At 41.5% G+C, this 26,351-nt stretch overlaps 1 protein-coding gene across 1 annotated transcript in view; it reads right to left on the reverse strand.

Moving 5' to 3' along the window:
- SPARCL1 (SPARC like 1) overlaps positions 1 to 24,599 on the reverse strand; it is a 52,570-nt gene extending 27,971 nt beyond the window's left edge. The window contains 1 exon segment of the mRNA NM_001034302.2: positions 24,368 to 24,599. The gene's annotated coding sequence lies outside the window, so the exon portion shown is untranslated.
- Positions 24,600 to 26,351: the final 1,752 nt, after the last annotated feature.

The following is a 26,351-nucleotide window of genomic DNA, read 5'->3' on the forward strand; positions in this document are numbered from 1 at the left end:
CCTTTATACTTATTTTTACTACCTTACCACATATTCTCTTAAGGTATTTATGCCTGTTGTATCTGTAGGTGGAAATACTATATAATGTGTGGTAATGCACTTCTCTTCCCAAGTCTGTTCAGTGATGTCACATTAATAGCCTGAAATCAACCAGGGCGGGAGGATTACACCGTGGAAATCTTCAAATGCTACCTAATTCCACCATCTCCCTGCAAAAGCTGGTTGTTAAACATTTGCTGGTATACCGGTGGATAGTTCTGAGAAATATTTAAAGGCAGAACTGCTAAGTCGCTTCAGTCGTGTCCGACTCCATGCAACCCCATAGACGGCAGCCCACCAGGCTCCACCGTCCCTGGTATACTCCAGGCAAGAACACTGGAGTGGGTTGCCATTTCCTTCTCCAATGCATGAAAGTGAAAAGTGAAAGTGAAGTTGCTCAGTCGTGTCCGACTTTTAGCGACCCCATGGACTGCAGCCTACCAGGCTCCTCCGTCCATGGATTTTCCAGGCAAGAGTACTGGAGTGGGGTGCCATTGCCTTCTCCAAAAGGCAGAACAGGTAGGACTTAATGACAAATTGTATACTGTGGAAAGAAGAGAAGGAAGAGGGTTGGGCTATTATATTTCTAATTTGGGCCACTGGGTACACAGTAGTGTTAATACTAAGATAAGGGATTATAAGAGTTTTAGAAGAAAGATGATGAATTAGTTTTGAACTTGTTGAATTTGAGTAGAGATATACTTAGATAAGCAGCTTCCCTGGTGGCTCAGATGGTAAAGGGATTGCCTGCCACAATGTGGGAGACCTGGGTTCCAGGCCCTGGAGAAGGGAATGGCTACCCACTCCAGTATTCTTGCCTGGAGAACTCCATGGACAGAGGAGCCTGGTGGGCTACAGTCTATGGGGTTGCAAAGAGTCAGACACGATTGAGCAACTGAGACTTCCACATACTTAGATAAACGGGTCTGGAAGTAAGCATGAAAAGCTTACTTTTCATACAATTGAATAGAACAGAGGGCAGGAGCCAGCACCCTGGTTAGTGTAGATCATTAGGTGCTGTTGGAGGATGGGAAGATGAAAGATACAAACGATGAGAGACAGGAGAGTCACGTAAGGAAAAGAAAATGTTGAGTGTTAGTGAGAGGTCAGAGTAAACACGGCTAAGGATTATCCTTGCCTTTGGAAATGCAGAGGTTAGTGGAGAGTTGAAGAAGAGTAGGTGGTTTTGGTGCGATAGTGTCAGTGGAGGCCAGTCTTCAGTAACTGGGGAGTAAATAGACAGCAGAGGAGTGAAGACAGTGAGTGTAGACCACTCTCAAGACGGTTGGCTGGGAGGGACTTTCCTGGTGGTCTAGTGGCTAAGATTCTGCTCCCAATGCAGGGGCCGGGGTTTGATCCCTGGTCAGGTAACTAGATCCCACATGCCTCACCTAAGAGTTCACATGCCACAACTAAAGATCCTGTGTGCCACAAAAAAGACTGAAGATCCCACACATCACAACTAAGACTCAGCGCAGCCAAATCAATCAATCAATCATCATAATAATAAAAAGATAGCTGGCTATGAAAGGAAGGAGAGTAAGATGATAGCTAGAGGGGAAAGTGCAGTCACAGGAAATGTTTATTTGTATTCTAATATGCTGATCCATATCTCAGGAGGCACTAGTGGTAAAGAACCTGCCTGCCAATGCAGGAGATTTAAGAGTCACAGGTTTGATCCCTGGGTCAGGAAGATCCCCTGGAGGAGGGCATGGCTACCCACTCCAGTATTCTTGCCTGGAGAATCCCATGGATGGAGGAGATTGGGGGGCTACAGTCCATAGGTCACAAAGAGTCAGACACCTACGTGGTCATCCAAGCATTTTCTCTGTGGAGGGGAAGGCATAAGTAATGAATGAGAAGGTAGATGGGAAGACGGGAGCTGTGGTAAACACGACGACCTCCAGTGAACCGCACCTCCTGGGTTACATACACTGCGATTTTGCCCCTGGCCTTGTGACTACCTTGGTCAATGAGACATCAGCCAGTATGATGACAGCAGAGGCCTGGGAAGCACTTACATGGTGGGATTTGTCGTCCTGTGGAAGCCATCTGCCATGATGTAAAAAAGCCTGGACTGGAGGCCAGTCCAGACTGCTGACCGGTAAGTGGCCTCATGAAAAAGAACCTGGAGGATGAGAGCCTGTGGGAGGTTCAGCCCCAGCAGAGCTCCCAGCTGGCTGAAGCCTCCTGAGTGACTCCAGACAAAGTCAACAGAGGAACGACCCAGGTGAGCTCAGGACGGATTGCGGAGTCATGTGCAAATAAGGGGACTGGGTTGAAGCCATTTGATTTTGCGGTGGATTGTTATGCAGTAATAGATAATGAAAATGGGGGAAAAACAGAGAAGCTGCCTCAGTCAATGGGAAGGCAGTATTGCTCAGTGATTAAAAGCATAGGCTCTGAAAGGGGACTTTCTGGGCTTTAGTACTTAATTTGTTTAATCTTGGGTAAATTATTGAGCTTTTTTGAAGCCTCAGTTCTTTATCTGTAAAGTGATGATGGAGATTAAGTAAGATGATAAAATGTCAGTAAGCCCTTGATACATATTTGCTCGGTAACGACAGAGGATGAGATGGTTGGATGGCATCACCGACTCAATGGACATGAATTTGGGTGAACTCCGGCAGTTGGTGATGGACAAGGAGGCCTGGCGTGCTTCAGTCCATGGGGTCACAAAAAGTTGGACACGACTGAGCAACTGAACTGAACTGAAGCCTTTGATACTACTTAGAAGAGGAAAGAGTCTTTGTTCTTCCAGACAAAAGGGAGGAAAGCTTAATTGTAGGGATCCGTTGAGGTGAGGCCCCTAGAAATATCAGTTCATTAAGTTGGATGTATTTACACCTTCCTCACATTTATATAGCATTTCATAGCATGTAAAATATTTTCTTGCATACTGTCTCATTTTATCCAATAAGGAAAGGAGAAGAGATAATATTTAACTATAAAGAAACAGAAGCTTGGGGATTCCCTGGTGGTCCAATGGTTAGGACTCTGCACTTCCACTGCAGGGGGCATGGTTTCCATCATTGGTTGGGAAACGAACATCCCACATGCAGCATGGTGTGACCAAAAAAAAAAAAAAAAAGAAACAGAAGCTTGAATTATCTAACTTATTTGGCTATATATATATCCCTGGTGTCTCAAATGGTAAAGAATCTGCCTGCAATTCTGGAGACCCGGGTTCAATCCCTGGGTCAGCAAGATTCCCTGGAGAAAGGAATGGCAACCCACTCCAGTATTCTTGTCGGGAGAGTCCCAAGGACAGAGGAACCTGGTGGGCTGCAGTCCGTGGGTCACAAAGAATCAGACATGACTGTGTGACTGAGCACACATGTAAAGGCGTAAGTGGTGAGTAAGGACTAGAACATGGCACTCTGGACTCCAAGTCCAGGGTTCTCTCATGGTTTCACAGAACAGGCTGCAGAATAGAAATCCAAAGTCTGGCTTTGGGCCCTGGCTCTGCCAAGTACTAAATACTACTTTGAGCAAATTATTGAAACTCACCAAATTTCATCTACAGAATGGGAATTACAAATCCAGTGTCAAAGGGCACCATTGAGGCGGGGAAGCTCTTTGTGAACTCGAAACATACATGTGTAAATGAGTATTATTTCTACTGCTCTGTCTGGTGCTTGTCATCAAGATTATAATTATAGGGACCACTTCCCTGACGTCCATGGGCTGAGTCCATGCTCCCAATACAGAGGGCCTGGTTTAATCCATGGTCGGGGAACTAAGATCTCATATGTCTCAACTAAGTCCCAGAGCCACAGCTATGGAGTTCGTGCACTGCAATAAAGGTCCAGCAAGAGAGAAAAAAAAATCCCATAATAATAGTATCATTATAGCCATTATGTCTTATATTTAGAATGAAAGTGAAAGTCGCTCAAGTAGTATCTGACTCTTTGAGATCCCATGGACTAAACAGTCCATGGAATTCTCCAGGCCAGAATACTGAAGTGGGTAGCTATTCCCTTCTCCAGGGGATCTTCCCAAACCAGGGATCAAACCCAGGTCTCCCACATTGTGGGCGGATTCTTTACCAGTTGAGCCACAAAGGAAGCCCAAGAATACTGGAGTGGGTAGCCTATCCCTTCTCCAGCGGATCTTCCCGACCCAAGAATCGAACTAGGGTCTCCTGCATTGCAGGTGGATTCTTTACCAGCTGAGCTATCAGGGAATGGCAACCTATATTTAGTGTGGTGTAAGAGAAATCAGCCTTCAGTGTTCCTTACTTTTTCTCCTCCCTCTTTTCAAGTCTTCTTCCCCTTGTGGATTTCAAGCTGCCCAGGAGTCCTAATTCCAGAATATGTTCACATTTAGTTCTCTTAGTAAAACCAGATCACTTGCCTTATATTCCACACATTTAAATTCTAGTTTTGCACATACATCTAATCCATAGGTAGGAGATAAAATTTGCAAGTCAGTGTCTTTCTAGTCTTAGTTAAGAGCTATTTTCACATTTGCCTTATCTCAAATGAACTATAGAATGCTGAGAATCTTGGCATAGCTGTGGAGAAGACATTTGAAGACAGGATGAGTTTGTTGTATGAGCTTCAGTGGTCAGCTGTGCAGGCTTTTGGGGAGTCAACCCCAACCTTTCTTGCATGGTTCCTGATTCTTTACTGTGTCCCAGGATGGAACTATTTTTTAGGGGTCTCTGTTTATTTCCACATGAAATTAAAAACAAAATTTAAAGGAAGACTATGGTTATGTCATTTAGAATGATCCAAGCAGGAAAGCACCTTAAGTTTTAATTGTAAAGCAGATGCCTGTGTTGTATTTTTAAAGACAGAGCTTTGTGGAATAGCCCAGTATCTAGAAAGGACTTCCCTAGTGGCTCAGATGGTAAAGTGTCTGCCTACAATGTGGGAGACCTGGGTTTGATCCCTGGGTTGGGGAGATCCTCTGGAGAAGGAAATGGCAACCCACTCCAGTACTCTTGCTTGGAAAGTCCCATGGATGAAGCCTGGTAGGCTATGGTCCATGGGGTTGCAAAGAGTCGGACACGACTAAGCAACTTCACTTCACTTCACCAGTATCTAGAAGGCAAAAGGCCTCGAGTTCCCCTGCTGTGTTCTTCTTTGTCCTTCAGACTAGTCACGGGGCATTTTTGTCTCACTGAGCTAATTGTATTTGCGACATACTGATCAAAAATAATTTCACAGCCTTTTGCTTCTTATTTTAAGAACTGAACAAATGTACTGATTTGTGTAAATAAGACAGAGTGGAGAACTTTTCTGGGAAATGAGAAATTTTTTAAAACAACTGTAAGGCTGGAGACTACAGAAGGTTTAATTAGCTGATGCTTGCAAAATACTTTGAAAATGAAACCCATGATGATCTTGCTAAGTATGATGAATACCATTTATTCCTGGGTAAGGAAAAAGTCATATATTTTGAGACATTCAAATTTGGTGTGCACTCTACAGAATACAAATTGTTATTTTTGCAGAAAGAGCAAATAAAACTCTGTATAAAAAATGCAGAAGTGAGAAAAAATTTTGAATATAGAGTTATTATTCTTGAAGACTTAAATAATCAGTGTTTATATGAAGTTAGATAAATGTTATTTTGCCCAAATGTATGAAATTATTCAAAGGCAGCAGCATAGCTGAAAGTAAGGAGCCCTGGAATTTAAGCATAGTATGGAATTGGAAGATCTAAGTCTAGACCTGAACTATATAAATTTTTAAAAACATTTATTTAAAACAAACAAACAAACAAACAAAAAAATTTTATTTATTTTTTTGGCTGTGCTGGGTCTTAGTTGCGACATGTGGGATCTAGTTCCCTGACCAGGGATTGAACCTGGGACCCCAGCATTGGGAGAGCAGTGTCTTAGCCACTGGACCACTAGGTAAGTCCCCTGACCTGAACTATGTACTTTTTACTAGGCAAGAGACTTTGGTCAAGTCACTGTCTTCTTCATCTACAAACCAGGAAAAACGATAGTAGTTTTCCTATTTATCTCTTAGGGTTGTTTTGAGACTCAAATGTGATCAAACAGGCATTTGACAATTTTACTAACTATAAAAATGAAAAAAGATATCATTTCATTGAAATATTCATATGGATAAAGATGGCTTAATAACTGTAATAAGTAATAATTCACAGAAACTTTAATTCATCCTTTTACTTGGAGTTCTTAAATTATTATCATTATTTTTTCTTGGCTGTGCCATCTGACTTGCAGGACCTTAGCTTTCCAACCAAGGATTGAACTTAGGCTCTTTGCAGTGAAAGCATGGAGTCCTAATCACTGCACCACCAGGGAATTCCCTTAAGTTATTATTTTCTTCCCTTTGTCCCATTTTTTCCCACCGTGGGAAAACAGAGGTTAAAGATGAGAGATGGTAGGGAAATTCAAGGAGAGCCTTTTTCATCTCTTAGAAACAAAGTGTCTTGTTACCAAATTTGTAAGAGAACTCATCTGGGGTTTTACAAGATGACTACTAGACTACTAGACTGTTTTATAGCCTTTTTGCAGAAGCCCAGGATTTGAAATTTCAAATGCCTGGAGGTCTTCTACTGGCTGGCTCATAGACCACCAAAACAAATATACATATGAAGCATTGATATGGCAGAAACAGGTCTTCCATTAAAAACTAAATACCCACTAATGTCAACTCTATTCTAATTCATGTGAGTAGTTGTCTTGAGACAATTTCTAACATTTTTCATTTAATATGTATAAACATATAGTATAGTAATGATGACTGTAAATTTTTTTGCTGCATCTTCCTTTGAGAAGTGAAGTCAAATTCTCCTCTCCTTGAATCTGGACTGGCTTTAGTGACTTACTTGATCAAATGATTGAAGTGGAAGTGATGTCCTGGGACTTTGGAGGTTAGCTCATAAGAAGCCTTGGAATTTTGACCTGAATCTCTCAGAACGTTTTGCTTTGGGAGTTCCAAACCATTTTGTGAGAGACTGTCACCCTACTGTAGACACTGTTCAATGATTCCTGCTGACCCCAGCTTTCAAAGTTTGCAAAGGCACAGTGTGTCTGAGTGGAGCCACTGTGGACCCTGCAGAGCGGCTCACCTGCCAACTCAGTATCCCTGAGTGACGTGCCCAGACTCCTGACCCACAAAATCTTGAGAAATTGTGCAATAAGTGTTATTTGAAAGTCACATTTGTAAGCAGCAATGAAGAATTGGCATGGGCATTAAATATCTTGAGTGAAATATTCTTTAGAAGTAGAATCACATATTCAACAATGTATTATTTTATTGAAAAAAATAGGTTCTCATTCTTGGCTGGTTAATATAGTAACTGATGCAATGGCTTATCTTTTTTGAGATTTTACTATGTGCCAGGTGCTATTGTAAATATTTCACCCATGCATCATTCATGTATTCTCACTTGTCACCTCACTTCTGCTTCAGTTTCCATCCATTCACCCATCCATTCAAGGAGAGCTTCCTGCACATCTGTCTGACCACTGTGCCCAGTTGTGACTGAGGAGCATGAAAGCCAAAGGATGCAAGAATTTCCAAAGGGGCGGCTTTGACATTCTCAAGAATCTCTCTCTTTCTAGCTCAGGAGAAATTAGTACATTCTTTCCATCCTGTAATGCATAATTGAGGGATTATTTCAACTATATTTAGAGGATCCCCACAGGCTTATCTTAGGCAAGACTGTGCAATAACCCTGTTTTGACATCTCTTCATCATTCCTTTCAGAGTTCCTTATCTTACTGTGCCATCCACCACTCACTAATCTCGTGTGTGCCTGCTCAGCCACTAAGTTATGTCTGACTCTGCGACCTCATGGACTGTAGCCTGCTAGGCTCCTCTTTCCATGGGATTTTCCAGGCAAGAATACTGGAGTGGATTGTCACTTCTTCCTCCAGGGGATGTCCCAACCCAAGGATTGAACCTGCATCTCCTGCATTGGCAGGTGGATTCTTTAAACATGGAGCAACCTCGGTCTCATTTCATAGCTTCGTATGGGATGGACCCTTGGAGGCAGTGCTCTGTTTTCCTCCTGAGGCATTTGACAGTCCTCTGGAAAATTGCCACCCCTCCCTGCCCTGGGATGTAGGGAAGAAATGACTTGGGCCATATTTATTTTTCTTTCCTCAAATCATATTCTGATATTTGTCAATTTCCTCTTTCTCTGTGAATGTGGGGGTTTCTCATACATTACATTTATTCATTCCTCTCCCTTTTCTTGCATATCCTTTGAAGCACAGACTTCTGAGTATGGTCAGAGGTGGATGTGCCACAAAGCCAAGAAGCTCAAATTCTAGGGCTCCCTACTTGTGCAGGCTTCTTACAAAACCCTATGCCTACTTTCAATTTTTCTATTTTTAAAAAAGAAGGGCCCACACGTTGTGTCAACTTCTGGTTCACAAGTTCTGAATCCACTCCTGAGTATGGCTCACCTGAAGGCCTGTGGCACTTGTCAATTACAGAATTAATATCTAAGTGATTTGCTTCCTAGGGCTAGTAGCATGACGAGTCACCTTTCAAAGCCGACCTAGCCCCTGAAGTGATCAGTTACATTAGTCCTATTCTTTGCCTGCCTTTAGTTCCTCTCTCAACCCCCTAATTAATTTTGTTCTCAACCTCCTTGGAATGTCTTTTCTCTCAACGCCAGGTTCTTAGCTTTCTCCTTTGACTGCTCTTATTTGAATTTTCCTTATTAGTTAAACTCTACCAGCACATAAAACCTCTTTGGATTCAATGGAAATTGTCTCTACTCTTTTGTTAACAGAGTAAGTCGGTTGTTGAGTTCAGCTAGTTGGGAAAAGAATTTCAAGTGCTTTCGGCTCCGTGAATGTACCAAGACTCATTCACTGGGGTTGTTCTTTTCCAGGATTAAGAAAAACAGCAAGTCATACCTAAGAACAGTTCCAAGTAACCTCATTCTCATGGTGTTGGGGAACAATGATGGGCTTTGAGGAGTAGTTTTGAGAACTGCTAATGAAAGCACTCACTCCAAGCAGAAGTCCCTTCAGAATTCAGTTCATGGTCGCAGTGGCTTGTCACGTGGCCAACATGCTGAATCAGAGAACAACTGCCCACCCCGTGGTGCTCCGTTACTCCTTATCTGCCTTCTGTGAAAGCCGCAGATACAATAAACCCTAGTGGATTTCGTGGCTGGGGTTTGGGGAGTTCTTTGAAAATAGGGTGAAAACCCTAGGCTTATTTATGCTGTCAGAGGGGATGTTCCAGAAAATTCTTTCAAGCAAGGAGAAGACACAGCTGGTCTACAGCTGTGCATTCTGCTTTTCCCACATTGGGAAGAGATTTTGTTCTTCTGAACATCCACACATCTTAGATTCATTCCACACCCACTCTCCAGTGTTCTTCGTCCTGAGCTGCCCCAGGGCCTGTGTGAACTGCATCAGCAGGTTTTCTTGCATGATGGTTTCTGTTGGGTTCAGCCAATGGGGTGCATTGTCAGGAGAGATTGGAGGGAAGGAGGAGAGTAAATCAGGGAATATATATTCTCAGCATCCTCTTGGTGACTATGTCCCTCACCTGAAGATTAGTGTCCCTCTCCACACAGCATTTTCTGAGTTCAAAAAGTCTTCCTCTCCCTGCTTCATACAAGTTTAGCTCTTACTAGTCTATTCCTACAACCCCTGTGACTTCGCTCTGCTCTGCTCACTCCTTTGTAAATCACCCCTTAATTTCACTCTTCTCAAATTCCCTGGACCTGCTGAAAAATCTCATGGGCAGAGGAACCTGAAGGGCTACAGTCCACGGGGTCGCAGAGAGTCAGACACGACTGAAACACACTCAAGTCCACAAATTCAGTTTTCCTTCCTGGATCCATCATTTCCTTGCTGGGACTTTAAACCACACAGTCTTTGATTCAAATTTAGGATTCGTGGGTTTAAATATAATTCAGATCCACTGCCAACAAAACTTCCTCCTGCTCCCCTGTCCTGCCCTGTTTCAAGTCTTCCTATAGTAGCTATAAGGACACACTCAGAATCCTGGAGTTGGTATACAGATTATTAGGATGAAGACATTTGAAATTCAATAGAAGCAAAAAGAAACCTTCTCAGAGCTTCCCTTGCTTAACTACAAACAGAAAATTTGAGAAGTGAGAACTGTCATATAAATTCCCTTTTCAGTGTGGCTTCTACTCCCAGAAGAGAGACCGAGTGAATCTACCATAAGATCTACTCCCCTTCAAGGGAGTTCTATGACTTTGAGGGAGACCAAAAAACCACTTGTATCTTTATAGACAAGTATCACAAACTCTTATCTCATTTGTTCTAAAAACTATTTGTCTTTCCTAAAGAAACCTTTTTGCTTTTCCAATGGAAGCTGTTTCTCTCCCTTTTCTTTCTCCCACTGTGTTAGGTAGGCAAGCCTTTAACAGCTTAAGGAAAAAGCAGAGACATTACTTTACCAACAAAGGTCTGTCAAAGTTATGGTTTTTCTAGTAGTCATGTATGGATGTGAGAGTTGGACTATAAAGAAGGCTGAATGCCCAAGAATTGATGCTTTTGAACTGTGGTGCTGGAGAAGACTCTTGGGAGTCCCTTGGACTGCAAGGAGATCCAGCCAGTCCATCCTAAAGGTGATCAGTCCTGAGTGTTCATTGGAAGGACTGATGCTGAAACTGAAACTCCAATACTTTGGCCACCTGATGCAAAGAACTGACTCATTGGAAAAGACCCTGATGCTGGGAAAGATTGAAGGCAGGAGGAGAAGGGGACGACAGAGGATGAGATGGTTGGATGTCATCACTGACTCAATGGACATGAGTCTGAGTAAATTCTGGGAGTTGGTGATGGACAGGGAAGGCTGGTGTGCTGCAGTCCATGGGGTTGCAAAGAGTTGTACTCGACTGAGTGACTGAACTGAACTGAACTGAACCTTTGTTGGCTTTTCTATATGTGGGAATAACCCTTTTCTCCTATTAATCTGTATTTGGTCAGTTTAATTTGCAGACCGCAATTACTTAACATAAGAGGGTGAGGAAAAATTTTTTCTCCCTTACATATCTTAGCAAGTGCACATATTTCTTTTTAAATGGAACATATCAGTCCTTATCTTTGGAGACAATAAAAAAATTACAAGATATTACATGTGATTAGCACTCAGTTCAAATGATTTCACACAGGATTTGAAGGTGTTATACAATAGAAGAATTTTAGAAAGAAATATGGGCAATTAGCTCTGGGAGTGTTTTGAGTTGGAACGCGGCATTTTTCACTTTACTCTTCCATTTCCTTTTCACGCAGTCTCTAGAGTGTCCTGACGCCAGGATTAATCTGGAGACTTGGGAAGTAAATGAGTCTCTTTGTTCTTTTCCCTTCCCACACCAAAGGAAACACAACTCATCAGCTTAGGCTGACTGAACATTTCTAAAAAACACTGGTTTTAGATGATTAGTCCCAGAATGGGTAGAAATTTGCCCAATCAAGAGTAATCTACTTAGCCAAATTAAAACAAAATTGTATCTTGGATGAAAAATACTGCACAAGGGAATCTGTTGTTAATTGTTTTTGGACAATGGCTATTTTGGGTTTCATGGCACTGATATGTACACACCGCATTCAATAACTGGCTATGGATCTCTAGAGATATTAACCCCTCTAACAAGATGCTGGGAAGCGTGAGGTGAGTTGGCCGCCTCCAGCCATGACCACAACGTCAGACCTTACTGTGGCCACCATCTAAACACAGGATTTGGGAAAGATAAAACAACAAAAATCAAATTTAGAGGCAGCATGGGCTGGAATTTTGTGTGTCACCTTTTGAGAAAGAAAGGAATTTAATCATATCCAGATCTCAGGCCGTGGTAATCTCCAACTTTTTACCCAGGTTATTTTTCAAATTATAAGAAAACATTTATTTTTGAAATCAATCACTTTGCATTGTTTTCCTATCACAGGAAGACATCAATCATCTGTTTTTATAGGTGAGATGATGCTGGTACTTTCTACCTCTCTGTCCCCCTATACTTATCTAAAAAGATACTGATGCAAGACCACTGGGAATGCCAAGGTCTATGCCAAAAGCTCTAAGTTCTTGGTTTAAAACAAAAGCTTCCCGTAGTTTTCTCTGCCTATATTTTAGAAATCATTGAAATGTTGTCCTAGAAAGAGCTTAATCTATATCCCCTTAAAAGCCTGCTGTTATGTGTGCTGGAACCGGGAAGCAGGGAAGAAAAAGAGAAGGAAAGAAGACACTCGGGGTTCGGCATCTGTATTTTGTCCCTTGTGAATTCCAACAGAATGCTTTGTCGATTTAGAGTTAGCTCAAAGTTGTTTGGTCCCCAATAAAAGGCTGCAAAGTCTACTGAACAAATGGTTTGAGAGTTAAAAATGATTCCACTGTGCTAAGGCAGCATGAGGGACTTTCCTGGTCAAGTATCCACCTGCCAATGCGGGAGACATAGGTTTGATCCCAGGGTCAGGAAAATCCCCTGGAGAAGGAAATGGCAACCCACTCCAGTATTCTTATCTGGGAAACCCCACGGAGAGAGCATCCTGGAGAGTTACAGTCCATGGCGTCACAAAGAGTCGGACACAACTTAGTGAATAAACAGCAACAGCAATAGAGGCAGTATGAAGACTTGACCAATCATGATGCCTTGAAACCAGCTACAGGTTTTCTTTGATCCATGATCAAGATCAGTTCTGACTTCTGTAGATTTTAGGTCATCTTCCCTCTGTGTCTCTATCATTTTATATAGATAATTAGGTAACTCAACTTGAATCAAGTAAAAATACATTACTTTGGGGGCTATTGAGGGTCACTCTGGATATTGGATTCTTATCCTTGTTTATTTACTTTTATTAGCTCTTTGGTCATAGCAGTGTTATGAAACTATGGTAAACTTTGTGCTGTGCTTGGTCTTTCAATTGTGTCTGATTCTTTGTGATCCCATGGATGGTAGCCCGCCAGGTTCCTCTGTCCTTGGAGATTCTCCAGGCAAGAATAATGGAATGTGTTGCATGCCCTGCTCCAGGGGATCTTCCCAATTAAACCCAGGCCTCTCACAGATGGTTTATTTACTGTCTGAGTCACCAGGGAAGTCCAAGAATACTGGAGTGGGTAGCCTATCCCTTCTCTAGGGAAGCTTCCCTACCCAGGAATCGAACCAGAGTCTCCTGCATTGAAGGTGGATTCTTTACCAGCTGAGCTACCCAGGAAGCCCATGGTAAACTTTACCCTATTATATAACAGAACAGAACAAAACAAAAGCATTTATGTGTTCTTGTTCTGCTCATATGCAATTAAAAACTTATGAGTTGAGCTTCCCTGGTGGCTCAGTGGTAAAGAATCCACCTGCCAGGGCAGGATACATGAATTCAATCCTTGGTCTGGGAAGACCCCTCATCCCTTGAAGCAAATAAGCCCATGAGCTACAACTATTGAGCCTGTGCTCTAGAGCCCGGGAGCCGCAACTACTGAAGCCCACACACCCTAGAGCCTGTGCCCTGCAACAAGAGAACCCACGGCAATGGGAAGCCCACACACTGCAACAAAGACCTGTCAGAGCCAAAAGTAAATAAATAAATAAGTGACCCCTTGAAAAAACTTCCTGATGTTCAAGCTGGTTTTAGAAAAGGCAGAGGAACCAGAGATCAAATTGCCAACATCCGCTGGATCATGGAAAAAGCAAGAGAGTTCCAGAAAAACATCTATTTCTGCTTTCTTGACTATGCAAAAGCGTTTGACTGTGTGCATCACAATAAACTGTGGAAAATTTGAAAGAGATGGGAATATCAGATCACCTGACCTGCCTCTTGAGAAATCTGTGTGCAGGTCAGGAAGCAACAGTTAGAACTGGACATGGAACAACAGACTGGTTCCAAATAGGAAAAGGAGTACGTCAAGGCTGTATGTTGTCACCCTGCTTATTTAACTTATATGCAGGGTACATCATGAGAAACGCTGGACTGGAAGAAACACAAGCTGGAATCAAGATTGCCAGGAGAAATATCAATAAGCTCAGATATGCAGATGACACCACCCTTATGGCAGAAAGTGAAGACGAACTAAAAAGCCTCTTGATGAAAGTGAAAGAGGAGAGTGAAAAAGTTGGCTTAAAGCTCAACATTCAGAAAATGAAGATCATGGCATCTGGTCCCATCACTTCATGGGAAATAGGGATGGGGAAACAGTGTCAGACTTTATATTTTTGGGCTCCAAAATCACTGCAGATGGTGACTGCAGCCATGAAATTAAAAGACGCTTACTCCTTGGAAGGAAAGTTATGACCAACCTAGATAGCATATTCAAAAGCAGAGACATTACTTTGCCAACAAGGTCCATCTAGTCAAGGTTATGGTTTTTCCTGTGGTCATGTATGGATGTGAGAGTTGGACTGTGAAGAAGGCTGAGCACCGAAGAATTGATGCTTTTGAACTGTGGTGTTGGAGAAGACTCTTGAGAGTCCCTTGGACTGCAAGGAGATCCAACCAGTCGATTCTGAAGGAGATCAGCCCTGGGATTTCTTTGGAAGGAATGATGCTAAAGCTGAAACTCCAGTACTTTGACCACCTCATGCGAAGAGTTGACTCATTGGAAAAGACTCTGATGCTGGGAGGGATTGGGGGCAGGAGGAGAAGGGTCGACAGAGGATGAGATGGCTGGATGGCATCACTGACTCGATGGACGTGAGTCTGAGTGAACTCTGGGAGTTGGTGATAGACAGGGAGGCCTGGTGTGCTGCGATTCATGGGGTTGCAAAGAGTTGGACATGACTTAGTGACTGAACTGAACTGAACTGAACTGAAAAAAAAACTTGCAAGTTGATTGGATGCTCCTTCTAAAAATATTGCCCATTTTGGGGGCTAGGCTGCAAATCTGGGTCTTACACTTATTCGGTGGACTAGAGTGATTATGTGGTAGCAATAATGATGTGATTGGAATGTGGTTGGTAGTTTCATTGTTTCAACAATTACAGACTTTTGCCAGGTATTTGTAAAATATGTATTTCCATAAATGACTATCTTGAGAAATGTCTTATTTATCTCAATTAAGTTTTAGGATTTTGGGGTGACCCTTCTTCAAGCAGCATGGCGGTTTCTCATTATCCTCAAGGGAATGATTTGGCTGAAAGGGTGGCACTGGGCATTAAAGATGTTAGGAAAAGGACTTCTCTAGTGATCCATCCATTGGTTAAGACTCTGAACTCCCAATGCGGGGAGTCCGGGTTCTATCTCTCGTCAGGGAACTAGATCCCAAATGCGGCAACTAAGACCTAGAGCAGCCAAATAAAGAAATGAAAATAAATAAATGTTAAAAAAAGATGTCAGGAAAACATTATAGAAAGATATTGACTATAAACTCACCATTTTTTTTTCTTGTTTGACATGACATTCCACATTCAAAAAGAGAAGTCGTTTTGCAGAATCAAGAATGTGCACGTGGAGGATTTGCTTTGCTCAAGTAATGGATCCTTGAGACAGGAGTTTAGAAACTCCTGGGATCAAATAAGAACATAGTTTTCCTTCTTATGGGAATGGGAGTAGTAATAGAATGACCATTGTTCTTAAACAAGGCAGGTCAAGGTCACTGCAACCTTTCTGCATAGTTGCTTAAGAGAAAAGACTGGACATAGACACATCCTCAAGTCTGAAACAGCTTTGTTGAGTTTCCTTTTGTATCTAAAGGATTAGCTTTCACGGTGGGAGAGGTTGTAATTGGATTTCACCATGAAAGGAGATTGTAATTAGATTTCTCAGCAGGTCTATGAGTTCTGTCACTGGAAAAAACAGCAAAGGGTCTGAATAATCTTCCCTCTAGCTAGAAGGGTAGTCCAGCCAAGCCTGCAGAGACTGGTCTGAAAGGAACGGGTAGAATGGGCCATGTGAGTGTCAGCCACCCTTGACCTCTGACAGAGTAATCTCAGCTCTGGTCTCCAAGACTAAGTGTGCGGTCCTTCAGGTTGAGGGTAGAAAGCAGTGCAAGTGATAGCTAAATATTGCTTGGCATTTGGTAGGAAACATAGGACGTTCCTCCGAGTGAAGCCCTCTGACTCTTGGTCTCTCTGTCTCTGGGTTTCCTAAAATTTCTACTTCTTAGAGAAGGCAAGGGCACCTAAAGTTTGGCATATTCTAGAATTTGGCATTCTCCATCTAGATTTAGACAGAATTTACACAAACAGCCAGAAAACATTTTGGGCTCTGTGGTTCATTTTGAGTTCTTATTTGTATTGGTTCCATTTCAGTTTCCATAATATTTTCTAGAAATTTAAATTGGAATAGGATTGGGTCAGAGTAGGTATTGTATTTGATTTATTTTCAGTTCCTATAGATTTTTTTTTAAAAAAGAACATGAGTTTAAATTTACATTTTAAATGTCACATTTTATTTTTAAAGTCCTGCTTGTTGCCTTGCCATATAAATCTACTAACTCCAACCATCTATCTCCATGGGGTACTCCAAATCTTTCTGTATCTCTTCTCTCTTCTTATCTCCCTGCTCTTTCTTTTTCTCCTAAGTGTTGACAAGCTGTCTGACCACTGAACTGGAATGAAAACATGGCCTTCCGTGCCTTTAAAGTTAGGAACGGGCTTGGAGTCTACTCTTTTCCATCTCTTGTGTTGGCTATGCCGACTCCTTGGAAATCTTAGTTCTGTTATCCTTTCGAGATTTTGTAATTGAATTCTCATGTTGACTCGAGATCCTCAGGCAGCCAGTATATACTCTACCATTGTTGGTTCCTTCATTGGCCGCCTCCGCCAAACTTATAAGTCCTACTCCTTCTCTTTGAGACCTAGGAAACTTCCTTTACCATTTTCGGTTTTCAAGGCAGATGATGACTACTTGATCTGATCATCTTGCCTCATCGGAAGTAAGAAGAACTGAACACGACATAACATATGCCCTAGAAAAAGGAGAGGTTTGCACTGAGCGTTTGCCCTGTTACTTTACTTTTCTTCTTACTGTTAGAATCTTGTTTCCCGGCATATGTATGTCCACACTTCCAAATAAGGCCAGGTATCTTTGGTGAAGTTTGTTTATATCGGGAAGACTGTAGGCTGCTATTTTTAGTAATTATTACAGCTATGGAAAAATTTCCCTTCAAGGAAATGGAGTGAACAAAATGATTATTATAGATATTTCATAATCAGACTCAAACAGAACATTCTCCTCCATCCTGCCTTTACACATAGCCAAGTTATCAGAGAGCAAATCCCTTAGTCACATTTTGGCTAAGGTATACATGTTGTTACCTGATCCAGAGTTAATTCTGTTGCTTCAGGGCTTTTAAAGTATTAGTGAATCTCTTGGGAGAGCTCTGTATCTGGGTGTTACAGTAATCTGAAGGATTAAGAAAGATGGCTTTCTATTTCGAGATCTCTGCTGAATCATCATTTGATATCAAAGTGTTTCAGACCTTCCAGTGTATGATACACTCAGACTCACAGATGCAGACATTTCTAAGGCTCTGACCTTCACCTGCCTGTCATCTTGACTAATTGAACCTACATCACTTTGCCGACAAAGGTCCATATATTTAAATCTATGGTTTTTCCAGTAGTCATATACAGATGTAAGAATTGGACCTTAAAGAAAGCTGAGCACTGAAGAATTGATGCTTTCAAAATGTAGTGCTGGAGAAGACTCTTGAGAATCCCTTGGACTGCAAGGAGATCAAACCAGTCAATCCTAAAGGTAATCAACCCTGAATATTCATTGGAAGGACTGGTGCTGAAGCTGAAGCTCCAATATTTTGGCCACCTGATGCGAAGAGTAGACTCTTTGGAAAAGACCCTGATGCTGGGAAAGATTGAGGACAGGAGGAGAAAAGGGCGACAGAGGATGAGATGATTGGATATCATCGACTCATCAACTCAGAGAACGTGAGTTTGAGCAAGCTCTGGGAGACGGTGAAGGACAGGGAAGCATGGCATTGTGCAGTCCATGGGTCACAAAGAGTTGGACATGACCGAGCAACTGAACAAAAACAACACCTATGGGATTCTAGGCAGGGACAGATACAGTTCATACCCATTGGATCTTCAATCCTAACCAGAATTGAATATTAATCATGACTCAAGCAGAGGATAAATACTTTAAGTGCTTAGGGAAAGGGTGTTATGGGGACCTGCTTAGGCTTCATGTCTCCCACTGCCTTGCCCCTTCCCCACAGAGGAGCTGGCCTTCTCTCTGTTCCTCAAATATCCCATGATCCCTCCTGCTACAGGGTCTTTGCACGAAGTATTGACACACTCAGAATTCTCTTGCCAGCACCACTTGCCCCAACCACCACTGCCCAGCACACACAGTTCTCATAGAGTTAATCTTTGTTTAGCCTTTGGATCAAGGGAAGCCATCACTGACCTTGAGTGGAGGTCAGGTTCCTTATATACTTTCTTAGAACAAAGGTGCTTTGCCTTCTTAACACTTAGTAATCAGCATATAATTATACACAATTCATGCTCCATATAATACAAACTCCCCCTGCCCCAAATCAAGCCACAGAAAAGAGGGATTTGCAGAAAAGAGGGATTCTAGTACTTCTGATGTCTCCTACATGAAAGGTCATGATCTCAGTTATTTCATTTTCAACAACAAAGCACCATTTCAGGCAAACAGCCTGAAACGATCTCAAGCAAGGCTTATTTTTGATCTTAAGAAGGTCACCTGGGCAAGAAAAAAGGAGATGAAGATATTTAAGGCAGATTTGGTAATTATTCCTGAGGCATGACTTCATTTTTGCAAATGTTGGAATCACACAGTTTTAGAAAACCACACTTTATAGACTCAGGTGGTTTTAAATAAGCCCTTTAAAGAGCACTGGAAAAAAGTTATATAGAAGGTCATTAAATGTAGAGATCATAACCAGAGGATGAGAATTTATGCCTGGGGCTCAAATCTGCAGACTCAGCAGATTTCTGAGAAGTGACGTGCAGAAGATGGCTGATGCACGTTTCTCTTTAGATAATTACAGAGTCGATCCAGTGAACACAACGATGCTAAAGATGCACAGAGAGAGTTTTAACAATGTCGTTTCATGAAATAGGAGAATGGAAAAAATTATTTTTAGAAGCATAAAATATTTAAAATGATATGAGATTTAAAATAACGTATTTGTAACAATAGAGTAAGTGTCCTAGGTATACATTACAATATATTATCCATCTGTGCACTTAGGCTGGCCAAAGACTTTGGCTGAGGATCTTCTCATTAGAAAAATGAAGGTGACTTTTTGTTTGAGGTCACTTTAGTTCGGAGAAGGCAATGGCACCCCACTCCAGCACTCTTGCCTGGAGAGTCCCATGGACGGAGGAGCCTGGTGGGCTGCAGTCCATGGGGTCGCACAGAGTCGGACACGACTGAGCGACTTCACTTTCTCTTTTCACTTTCATGCATTGGAGAAGGAAATGGCAACCCACTCCAGTGTTCTTGCCTGGAGAATCCCAGGGACGGGGGAGCCTGGTGGGCTGGCGTCTGTGGGGTTGCGCAGAGTTGGACACGACTGAAGTGACTTAGCAGCACTTTATGTTTGGGCAAAGATACTTTTTTTAAAAAAATTATCAAAATCTAGTTGATTTACAATTTTGTGTTAAGTTCTGCTGTACAGCAAAGTGATTCAATTATACACACACACACATATATATGTTCCTAACAAAAATATATATTTTTCCACTTTTTATTACTGCAATGATTTGATTAATACCTGTCTCCCTAACTACAGAGTAAGTGCTACAAGAACATAATCTTTCTCTGTTTGCACCTGTAGTATTCCAGGCATTTCACACAGAATTGTTGTTCATTCGCTCAGCTGTGTCCAACTCTTTGTGACCCCGTGGACTGCAGTATACCAGGCTTCCCTGTCCTTCACTATCTCCTGGAGTTTGCTCAAACTCACGCTCATTGATTTGGTGATGCCATCATATTAGTCATTTGAGACATAAGATAAAAATATTATTTGTTTCATGACCTGAAGAAATAAGTAATATTTCAACACTGAGGAAACTAAAATGGATTTTTTTTTTTTTTTTGGCTGCACCATGTGGCAACAGAATCTTAGTTCCCTGACCAGGGATCAAACCAGTGCCCTCTATGGTGGAAGCACAGAGTTTAACCACTGATCTGCCAGAAACTAAAAAAAAAAAAAAGCATGTTAATGAAAGATAAGGTGCTTTGATATCTTTTGCCCTAGCATTAATTAAGATGAGAAGACTTTTTTTTACTCTTTATAAAGGTAAAAATCCTCAATTATTCCCTTTTATTCTCTTAAGACACTCAAGGGTTCGTGTTTATACAGTGACAATTCTGAGGCCTGTTTTCATTACAGTTTACTTACTGGGAAATTCAAGGTTCAAAAAGGTCATTCTTATCAGGGTTGGACCTAATGAGAAGAGTATTAAAAGAGCTACGACTTCTTGAGCACTTCCATCCATTGTTTCAGTGAACCCTAGAACAATCTATGAGTTAGCTGTTATTCCCACTTAAGACACAGGGGAAACTGAGGCTTGGGGGGCTTCACAGCCAACCTTTACCACTGGTCAGAATCTTTAATAAGAGTCTTACACACAGTAGCTCATGCAATTCCCATGACAAATTTATGACCACTATTATCTTTCTTTTATATATGGGAGGATGAGGTGAAGAGTGGAGACAATAAAAATCTAGAGAGTCTGAGTGCCAGGATTCCAGGAAACCTGCCCATGTATCCCCTTGATTGGTAAACACTTGCGTGAGCTCATGGGTGAAGCTGGGAGGCGGTAGTGGGAACTCGGAAAATGGCTCTGTTGTGGGATGTGCAGCCTGTGCTAGAAAGTGAGGTCCTTGCTTTTTTTTCCTCCTTGGCCTTCCTGGTGGTTGCTCCCTGCACTCCACAGTACAATGGTCACCATTTAGTGACTTTCTTGTTCATTGTCTTTACATCCATTCACTGACTTTTTAAAGGAAATGTTTGGCTACTGCCGCTGCTGTACATAAGTTGGTTGCATAATAGGAAGGAAAGAAGCCAGGACGGGAGGCTCCATTTCCAAAGAAGGCTTTTCAAAGCCGACTCAGAGTGATTTCACAGAGAGGGTTGTGAAACTCGAGTCTCTCTATACGCTTTCATTGCTATGACGACAGGAGGCTCCTGCTGCATGTAGCCAGAAAAAGCAGCTGACATTTTGGTCCTAGGAACATAGGGGAGAGGTTTACAAAAACAAAAAACAAAACCCAAACCCTGGCGTGTGAATTTCAGTTAGAGAAAGAAAGAAAGAAAAAAAAAAAAACCAAACCCCTAAGAGCAAGTCAAAACCCCTATTCTTGCCTTTAGAAAAGATAAGAAAGGAGAAATGTTGGGGCCTTCTCTCCTGTCCAAGTAGCCAATAAAACAGATTTGAGCACAAAGCCCTATTTCGTCTCACCCCTCTTAACAGCAATCTGAAACAGAAAGCTCACTTTGGTTTCACTTGACTTGACCATTATGAAGCAACTAATTGATAAAGCAGTAATACTTTATGTTGAGCTTCTCCCCCCACTGCTCCCCGCCAACACACACACACACAAGGGAACTCACTAGGGTCAGATTTATTTATTTTTCCATTTCTTTGGATCAAAAGAAAATTCAAAGAATATTTCTTTCTTGACCCCCAATTTTATTGCAAGAAAAATTATTCCAAGTGTGTAATCAAACACTTCCTCACTAGATTGGGGTTGACCTGTATACAATATTGATACTTTGTATAAAACAGACAGTTGATGGGGACATACTACATAGCACAAGGAACTCTACTTAGCTGCACTGCGGTGACCTAAATAGAAGGAAAATCTAAAAGGAGGGGATATATGTATACATACGGTTGATTGCTTTTGCTATGCAGGAGAAGCTAACACAACATTGCAAAGCAACTATGTTTCAATACAAATGAATTAAAACAAAAACAAAAACTTCTTCACTGTGTGTCTAGTATTCTGCCAAGTGCTGCACCTGACATTAAAAAAACACCTTATTTAAATCCTACAACAACCCTAGTGGAGGCATTATTATCACTATTTGCTTAACAGATGGGTAAATTCAGTCCAGAAGGTGTGATGTGACCCCCCAAGCTCACATAGCCTGTAAGAGGCAGAAGTCAGGATTTAAACTCAGGTGTGTAAGACACTGAAACCCATGCTCTACCTACTTTTCTAGGCATAGACCTGGCATTGTCATTTTATTTTACAGTGTGTGTAACTACAAGGAAGAAATCCTGAGGGAAAACCTAGAATAAATTCCCTTTCTACAGAGTTCCATTCATATTAGTTATGATCGATAGATTGATTCAAATGTATCAGGCATAGCTAATTTCCTCTCAATTCTCACAACAGATTGCTAAGGCAGTAACTAATTTTAAGACCCCAATTTCCGCAAATGAGGGCACTGAGGATCAAAGAGTCATTTTCACAAAGTCACAGACCCTGGTAAAGCCCAGATGTAAACCAGATCTGTATGTTTAAAGAGCCCACGATCTTACTCATTTTGTTACACCATCTCCCTACAATCAGTCAAGACCATACCACACACTCTATTCCCCAGACTTCTGACCATCTTTTAATGCCCAAGATAAAAATCAGGCTAGCCTCAGGTGGTACCACCATTGCAAGCACAGCCCTTGGGAGAAGATGCTCTGTGGGCCTTGTGTGAACCAGTTCCTAGCCTAATTGGACATCCCTTGGGCATCCAGGCCTACAGGGGAAGTTCCTCTGAATGTTGGGGGCTTCCTTCTCCTTCACTGGAGGTTGTTCCAAAATCATATGTGGAGTTTGAAAAATAATCATTTATATTCTTGGGGGAAAAAGATTCCCAACACATTCTGGACCTTCTTAAATAAAATAGCAATGTTTTACATTACAGATCAACTGAATAAAAATAACAAGCAGTTGAGAGGAAATGAAATGAAAAATGTTTGAAACTGTCCAGACACATCATTATTCATTTCATTTCTGTCATCACTATTTATTATTTTTACTTAGTTGATAAGTGAAACTGTGCCTGAGTGCCTATTGGGGATTAAACACCAAAGGATCTGGAAAGGAAAGCCCAGGAATTGAATTGCTAAATGGCTGTACAAAAATTCCCTGAAAGAAAATAAACAAGATTCACTAATAACACGTATATATTGTTTTCCAAAATGTGGAAAGCAGCACTGGGTGGTCAGCAGATGGAACACACTGCTGTGCTTTGCTGGATCTTACTGGATGGACGGAAATACAAACTTAAATATTTCCTGAAAGGGGTGTCCTTTTTTTTTTTTTAAATAGTCATAGTGAATGATAGTCATAACCATCAGGGTTGAGCTGAATAAGCTGTGAACTGAAAAAGACTGATATCCACGAGAAAGGGGAGAATAAAAAAAAAAGGATTTCTGCTGAGTTGGACCAAGTGGACATTTCTATTCAGTGTACTTAGGCCCTGGGCCAGAGGGGAGCTCGGATATAATGCCAAGGTGACATATTTAACCTCTTTGCAGATTAATGGCAGTTCAAAAGGGATACACTCTCCGCAAGACCTCTTGGTTATAGATCAACAGCGTTGATCTGCAGTTGAAAGCACGGCTTTCTCCTCCAGGGTGACCTCTAATTCCCAGGAGGAATGAGGGAGCATGGCTTGCATTATTGTTTTATTTTAGAAGACAGAGTCAGAAATGAAGATACCTTACAATATAGGAGTTATGATAATTTTTTAGCTCTTTGATTCCCTTCCCCCTTTATCTCTTCCTAAATAAGACATTATTAGGAATTAGGAATTTTGTGTATGTGAGTATGCATCCTAAAAAAATAATGGAAGGAGACAAGAGACACTGAGTCAGAAAACTCTAAAAGGAAATCGGGAAAAAAATAGTCACAATAACTAAAGAAATGATCAAAGATGAATATAATACTATAGAAAGTTTCTTATCTTTTGGAAAAGCAAAATGTTCCATTTCTACATTGCTATTAGGTAAAAGACTGGGACAGTGGTGATGATTGAATAACTTTAGATAATTTAAACAGGGAAAACACCCAAATTACTTTGATTTGAAAGTTCATTTTTAACAACCACTTTCCTTTTGATTTATTTAATACAGTTAGTCAAGTATTTCTGCAAAACACATTTCAGGATTTCAGACTTCACCAAGATCTGAATGCTAGTCTGGCCAACAATATTTTTCCATTTCTAAGCATCATTTATTAGTATTTGCTCTTTAACCATGGGGAAGAAAAGGAAACATGAATTCTAGTGTTAAAATTCCCTAGTAAGTAGTTTTTCTGTAAATCATGCAAAAGGATTTTTGTTTTCATTGTTGTTGTTAACAAGTGGCTTTGTATTAGGCAAAAATATTAGACCTCTCTGTCTGATCATGCAAACTAGGTTAACAAATACAATTAAGTCAATACAGTAAACTTCTTAAAATTTACCTTCAGGTAGGTGGCTGGACCCAGACCCTTGGCAGAAAATTGCAGCTGAATCCTGTCTTCGCACACAGCCTGGAAATAAGTTTGACAAATGCCCAATATTCTTTAAATCTCTGTCCTTGTTTAGCTCTGCTTCTTTGCCCAGAAACACATTCAGGTCTATTGGAGTTGAAATTCTGCTGCTCTGTCAACTCGTCAGGGTCTGAGGTGACGGACGAATTCGGAGGTTGGCACTGGGACGTATTTCAGACTGTCATCGTTTTTTTTGTTGCAGATTCCCGCAGTTCTCCGGCGGTCCAGCCTCTCCCGAGGAGGGCGAGGGTGGGCTGAGCGTCACAGGCAGTGCAGACCCGTGGGAAGGAGCTCACTCTGCCCAAGAGAATGGGGTTAACTGTCCTCCCCTCAAGCTGTTGTTCTCAAAGGCTCATAACTTGGCCAGAATATAAGCACTTGGCTCCTTATGCCTTTTTTTTTTCCCCCTTCTCTTTTTCAAACAACTCTGAAAGGTTTTACAAGCAGGATCTCTTTTTGGGGGTTTTTAAATTTTAAAAGAGACTGAAAAGAGACTCCATGCTGTGGTTTCTTCCTAAAGGAAATTGGAGGGGGGATGGGGGTTAAAGAAGGGGAAAGAATAATCGTAGCAGATGCATTTTCTATGTCCCCTGTGCAAAAACTGTTCTCACGAATGCGTCTGAATTTATTAACAGCAGGATATTGCAGGTACTTTAACCTTTTCAAAAGATGACCTTCAGAAATTTACATATATATGAAGCACTATTCCTTCATCGTATGTTGATCCAGAAATGTTGCAATTCATAAACCATTCTTTCCGCAACAGAACTCCCTACCATAACCCCCTGTATAATGATTGATCTGTAAGAGGGAGCTTTCCCATGAAATAGACTTAGCATTTTCCTTACTTCTATATGTGTCTCATCTCTTCCACTGCAACTTCTACATTTATTGAACATTTGTTATGTGTCAGACATTGGTTAACAGTTTTTTACGCACCCGTCTCAGTTGATCCTGCCCAGTCTACATGAAGTGACCATCACGTCCATTCGATGATAGTGTGGTTTGGTGGGAAAGTTTGCACGTTTGAGGTCACGCCGCGTGGGTTTGCACATTGGTTCCTAACTGTGTATGACCTGGGATGAGTCACATAACGTCTCTATGATTCAGAATCCTTATCTATAAGATGTGGATACAGATAAGGAGATGATAATAGTGTCCATCTCAGGCAGCTGTTCTGCATCCTAAGTAGGTAAATACCTCCTGCCACCCAGTAGACCCTCAAATGTTAGTGATTATGCTTTACATAAGGAGACGGGAGCTTGGTGAAGCTGAGTGACTTTTCCAGGGTCTCTAGCTCGTAGAATGTGGAGCAGGATTCTAACCCAGCTACCTTGCTGACTGACACTACACAATATCTAGGCTCTAACACTTCCTTCTCCGTAAGCTGCGAGGTCCCTGAGGGTGGAAACGTTCCTCTGTTTTCTCCATGTGCCTAGCGAAGTGCTTGGCATAATGTGAACGTTCCATTGACATTAGGTAGGTCAGAGTTTAAAGTAGCTTTAAATTTTACTACGTTTATGCCAAAATCAGTACAAAAGCCAAACAACATTATCAAAAAGAAAGAAAAACCCCACCTGTAATTGTAGGCAAATACGCCCTCAGACAATTGTCTTTAGTCACGTTGGCCCTATTTATTTTTCAGATCACTGCAAGAGAAAGGTAATAAGAATTATCTCAGTTTTGCAGTTGGGAAAATTTGGGAGCAGAGGAAACTGGGCAAGTTGCCTAGGAACTGCAAACAAGTCACGGTGCAGCTGGGAACTGTCTCAATGTCTCTGCAATCAGGATCGCTTGTTCCAAACTGCCTTGCGAAGCACAGGATGAAATGACGTGATGTCCTTTTGCCTCAGACAATGGGATGTTTTTCCTTAGCCAAGGTCCGGGGTGTGAGCAGTCTCCTCAGAGAAGGATC

The sequence above is a fragment of the Bos taurus genome, chromosome 6 (genome assembly GCF_002263795.3).
Source record: "Bos taurus isolate L1 Dominette 01449 registration number 42190680 breed Hereford chromosome 6, ARS-UCD2.0, whole genome shotgun sequence".
In the NCBI taxonomy this organism is placed as follows: domain Eukaryota; kingdom Metazoa; phylum Chordata; class Mammalia; order Artiodactyla; family Bovidae; genus Bos; species Bos taurus.